Genomic DNA, 6000 nt, shown 5'->3' with positions numbered 1-6000 from the left:
AATGGGAACTCACCATAGCAACTGGCTGCGAATATTTTAAAGTGAATGCGATTTTTGTTTGTTTGTTTTTATATTTGTAGGGTACAAAATATCCAATATGTTCCCAGCCTCTCCACTCTTCTTCCTTCAGGTCTCATCAGCTCCCACAGTGAAAGCCAGCTTGGTTTTCCATTTGCAAAGTTCACAATTCACCCAGCCATGAGCTGTGCCTTTAACCACTGGCAAATTGTTTCCTGACAGCCCTTGCTACAATTTTCTCCCCTGACATTTGATTTACATATGATCTTTAAGCACTGCCATGGCGGTAATAGCGATTTGGTTAATATTCCACGCGCTCCCCCATGCCCCACACCTTGCAGGGCCATTTCGTTGCTGCAGCGTGGCAAAATGCATGTACCAAATAAATGTATTGCTAATGAAATAAACGGATTATGGGGAAGAATCAATTGCCCTGCTGCCGGGATGAGGCACCAGGAGTTAATTTTGCCTGGATCTGCAAGGGTAGCTGTTAATAGAATAGGCTTTTTACCTAATTGGAGGGAAAGTAAATGAAATACAGTAATATTCCATGATACATTGGATGAATTTACTTCATTTTCTCTTAGTCTTGCTTGATGAGTGTTTACAGTACAATGGAATTTATGGTCTCTCTCCTCTCCCCATTTTTCTTTTCTTCCCCTGTTCTTCATTCTTTCTTTTTCTTCCCTTTACATCTCATTTTCTTTTCTTTCTTCTTCCTTCCTTCCTTTTGTCCTTATTTCTAAGCATTCACCCTCATCCATCCATCCATCCATCCATCCATCCATCCATCCATCCATCCGTCCGTCCATCCATCCATCCATCCATCTACTCACCCATCTATCCACCCACTCATGTATCCACCCATTTATCCATTCATCCATCCATCCATCCATCTGTCTGTCCATCCATCCATCCATCCATCCATCCATCCATCCATCCATCCATCCATTTCTTCATCCAGCTAATAAATCAGGGTCTCAAATACAAATGTCTCCAGGAAACAGTAATATAAATGAGAAAATTTTGGTGAATCCTGTGGCAAAAGGGAACCATCACTATCCTTCTCCTCTTCATCATCAACATCAATATATCTGTCACTTATTGAATGTGTCCATTCATCTTCCATTCTTTCAACATTTACTGAAGCCTGACTATGCTAGTTAAGACCTGATTGGCTTCTGTGGATAGAAGGAAACTGTTGCTGAGAAGCTCCTTTACACCAATCTGTGTATCTGGCTAATGCCTAGCCTCTTACCCAGGGCCTTTTCTCTCTCTTCTCCTGATGAACACATTGAAATTCTGTTGCAACAAATGTGCTTGCCAAGGACTGGAACCAATAGGTGTCAGGTGAAGGGTGGTCAGATCAGTGGTATCAGGAGTAGGAGACATCACTAAAAATCTTAAAGAGAAAGATCCAGGTACTTTCAAGGGTTTCAGGACTTTTTTTCTAGTGCAAAAGTCATGCATGGGAGATCAGATACCAGTGGAAAGAACAGAATGTGGCTTACTGAATGGAGAGGTCACGAGTTAGGGGGCTGAGGCCTTGGGCGGCTCCAGGGACAGCCTCAAGGCCTTTAATCTGGGCAAATCTGACCTGGTAAAACAACTCCTAAAATGCTCTCTCCAACAGCAATAATCCTAAATGGCATTTACTGAACACCTACTCTGTACCGAACATTGTCCTTTCCATATGTTATCTCACTGAATCCTACAGCGAGCTTTCAAGAGGTGAATCACGCTATCCAGCTGTGGTTGAGGAAAGAGACTCAGATTCAAAGAACATCGTGCTATGTTATGCAAGGTCATGTGACTGATAAGAAGCAGGATTAGGATTGGAATCCAGGATTTAGAGCCCATAGTTATCCCCAAAATTTAGCATATCAAAATTCCTTGGGAGCTTTTCTAGCCCATTGATTCTTAGTGAGTAAGATCCCTAGGTGATCCTGATGCAGGTGTTTTGCAGACACCACTTTGACAAACTCCACCCGAACCTTGCTGAGACATGTTTTGGGGGACTTCTTTTATTTTTGCAGCATCCTTTGGTGGCTCATTGTCATTAGGAATGTGACAGTGCTCAGAGAAGAATCAACATGGGGCTGGGGGAGTGTCAGGGTAGCAGTTACTTACCCATGAACTTTTTGTTTGCAAAAGTTTCAGGTTTTTTTCAAGGGCATGACTTCATCTACTATAAATGTGGGACAGACTGGGGTCTGTCATTTTCTTACTGAGGACCAAATCTCTGCACAGATCCAGAACCCAGATTTTGATTTCTAGTTAAATGCTCTGTCCAGGGTGAGTTATTTCCTGAGAGCCTACTATGTGGCAGATACTTTGCTGGACACTGGGGATGCAGAAATGAATCCACCAAGATCTTTAGCCTTTGGGAGCTCAATGTCAAAACCACATTCACCTCTCTGCTCTGCGTCTGTTGGGCTGACACCCTATAAAGCATTTATCATCTTGTTCAACTGTCTCCTCTTTTCCTCCTTCTCTTACTGCAGACTTCTGCCTGTGTAAACTTTGCTGAAAATTTGAGCAGAAATAGTAAATAATGAAGCTCCAGAGGGTTGCGCTAATTTCCCAGACATTTAATCAATACGGAGCTGCCCTGTTCATTACAGCTGTCAAAAATATGCAAAATCGTCCATCTGGTCCTCTCAGGTACAAAGCTCTGAGCTGGAGTCACCAGTTGCCTGCTTAATTACCACGCCCCATTTTCCCTCGTTCTGTGGCCTCTCCATTAACCACGAGCTACCAGCTCAAGTATAAAGGCAAACAATAAATATTTGAAATGGCGTTGCCTAGTCTGGGGTCTTTAACAGTGGTTGAGGTGGGTCTCTAGATGAGGAATACAGGTGGAGTTTTGTGGAAGAGCAGCCTCCCCCAGCTTCTCCCCTGCACCACGACTTTGCCCAGTCTGCAACCACTTTCCTTCTGAGGCCCCTCCCTGCCCCTCAAATATTTAGACCTATTAAAAACCATTAGGGGGAAAAATGATCTATACAAAAGCTTTGCATAAAAAAGTGATCAATGCAAATTCCTCTGAGGAAATTGCTTCAACAGATGGAAACGGCCCATTTGCAACAAATGCCGCTGGCTGTGCAGATGGTAATTATGGGATGTATGTAAACATGCAAGCTCTGGCAAGCAGAGCAAACTGCACTGCTGAACTTAGCCTGCATCAGGGCTGCCTGCCCTGGCACTGCCCCTGCCCTGACTGGCCCAGGGGCCAGGGGTTCAAGAGGATGGATTGTGACTTGGAATTCCAGGACCTATTAGCCTCTATTTAATTACAGGTCTTTCTGAAAAGGTCCCTGTGAGGCAAACCATACATTCTCTAATCTCTGGGTGGACCCAGGCTATGGCATGGAGTCCTGGAGAAAGAAATCAACAGGTACTGAACTCTCACTGTATGCTAGTATGCTAGGCACTGTGCTGTTAATCTTGAATGCATTATTTTGTTTCATCTTCATAAAGACTCTGGGAGATTAGCCTTATTACATCATCGTGATCACCACCATTTTGTGAATGGGGAAATGAAGGCTTGGAGAGGTGAAGTGATTATTTTCAAGATCACAAAGTTAGGAAGTAAGGGGACCAAGATGTATGTTAGCTATTGCTGAGTAACAAACAACCCCAAAATTCAGTGGCTTTGAACAACAAGCATTTGTTATTGCCTACAAGTCTATGGGTCAGCTGGGCAGTTTTAGTAGTCTGGGCTGGACTCAGCTAATCATGACTGGGCTTATTCATGCAAAAAGATGGATTTGCATAAGTCTCGTGGTTGGCTGACTATTGGACTGGGATGATGGGGGGTGTAGGGCCATGTGTCTCTAATCCACTAGCAGATCATGGTAGATGAGCAAGTTCCAAGAGAAATAGCAGAAACTCACAAGGCCTTTTGGGGCCCAGGCTTGGAAAAGGCACAGAATCCACTGCACACATTCTAGGGGTAAAGTAAGTGACACAGCCAATCCAAAGTGAAGAGTTGGAGACAGACACAACCATCTAATGGAGGGAACTGAAAAGACACATTGCAAATGGCAAGGACACAGAAAGGGAGGGAAAACTTGGGCCAGTTTTGCAAGCAAATAAATCACATAAGACTTGAACCTAGAGTCCTCTGGCTCTAAGTTCAAACGTTCCAAGGCCAGCCATGAAGGCCCGTCATTCTAGAGACAGCTTGGCCCTCCTTTTCCATCTGATCCTGACTCTCTCTTGTCTGCATATAAGTCTTAGCTCATCTCTTCTTTCTCCTAGTGATTCTCACTCCCACTCTCAGCCTCCTTTCCTTGAACATCTGAATTAGATGGCATTTTGAGCAGGAAGGGAGGAGGTGGCCCATTTGAGCTCTGTTTCTCCATTTGTTTCTGTACCCTTTTGGGTCTCAGACAATCCCTCACCCTCCCTAAGCCTCAGTGTTGCCATCTGTACAATATATAAGATGGAGAAGATTCTATTTGAGATTCCTTCCAGGCAAATTCTTCATGATTCTATGAGTAGTAAGTGGTTCCCTAGCCCTAGTGGTTTGGCTCATGCCTGTACCTGTCCTGAAATTACCACCATCCTAGTCTCTACTTCAGGGCTACAGAAAATCTGGGCTCCAGAAAATCTATACTGGATAATATATATGTATAAAGCTTTATTACTGGGAGTCAACATAGTGTCATGGACTTCAGTTCTGGAATGAGATAGGCCTTGGTTCTCAGGCAAGCCTCTTCAGGCAATCTGCTGGCTGTGTGACCTTGGGTAAATCACTCGTCTTCTCCCCCATCAGGCCAGTCTGGGCTTGTTCTCATGGTGCATGGTCCATGGTGCACGGCCTCTCTCTCTAGAGTCCAAGAGAGAGAAGAATTGCAAGAGGCCCTTTGAGATACCAGCTTGGAAACAGCACAGTATCTCTGTTCCCATATTCTCTGAGCTTCTGCTTTTTCACCTGCTCACAAGGTTACTGTTGATTAAATAGCACATAGTAGAGGCTTAACAAATGTTAGTTACTACACTTATTCTTATTTGTGCCATAGAACTCTTTTTTCTAGACATTATCTCATTCAAGTCCATGATACAGGACAGGTGTATATTTTTATAGATTTATTTCACTTGCAGATGAAGAAATGGAGACCCTAAGAGAGGATGTGACTTGTTTAAGACAACACAGAATGTCAGCAGCAAAGCTGGGGTTGGCCTCTTGACCCACAGCCCAGTGCTCATCTCACGGTAACTCATCAGACCTGTCCCTCTCTTTCCCACTTATTATTCTGGTGTCCAGTGTACTCAACTTTGGCTTAATATGGGGATGGAGTGGAGAGTCTTGGGAGTGGAAGGGCTGAAAGGGAAGAAGCATGGTCAGGAAGAAGCAATGAGCTTGGGCTCAGGTGATACATAGACTTGGGTTTGCATGCCTGACTTAGTGACTTCACCTCTCTGAGCCTCAGTTTCTTTGGGTGTAAAATAAGGCTACTGCCAACATTAAATGAGATAAAGCTCATATAGGAGATAACACATGGTAGGTACTTAATACATTGTAGTTCCCATTTTTCTAGCAATAGTTGCCAAAATACTGTGTTGTAGGGCGATGGTAGGGGAGTGCTTCATGAGAGTGTATGTAGTGATCTCACTGCCACTGTGTCTTTGCTTGTTCTGGGTGTGAGTCCTGGATTCCACTCCTGGAAATGCCAATTGCACTTCAAGATTTGATCTCTGAGGACCCAGAATCTCCAGGACCTGTTTGTGACATGAGTTTTATAACTTGTCTTGCAATAGTCTCCTTAATGATGATGACAGCGTTTCACATTGAGCAAACATTGAATCATTTCATTTACTCATTCAACAAGTATATTCTCCTCTGTGTCAATCACAGGAGATACTTTGGGACATATAAGATAGGGTCCCAGTCCTCCCAGGTTGCAGGCTGCAGAGGGACATAGTCATGCAAACAGACAAGTTTTAAAGCTTTAAGGTGTATCTAATCTTTCAATA

The sequence above is a fragment of the Theropithecus gelada genome, chromosome 10 (genome assembly GCF_003255815.1).
Source record: "Theropithecus gelada isolate Dixy chromosome 10, Tgel_1.0, whole genome shotgun sequence".
Classification (NCBI taxonomy): Eukaryota; Metazoa; Chordata; class Mammalia; order Primates; family Cercopithecidae; genus Theropithecus; species Theropithecus gelada.
The sequence above is the reverse complement of the archived record's forward strand: the minus strand, read 5'-3'. Positions refer to the sequence as shown.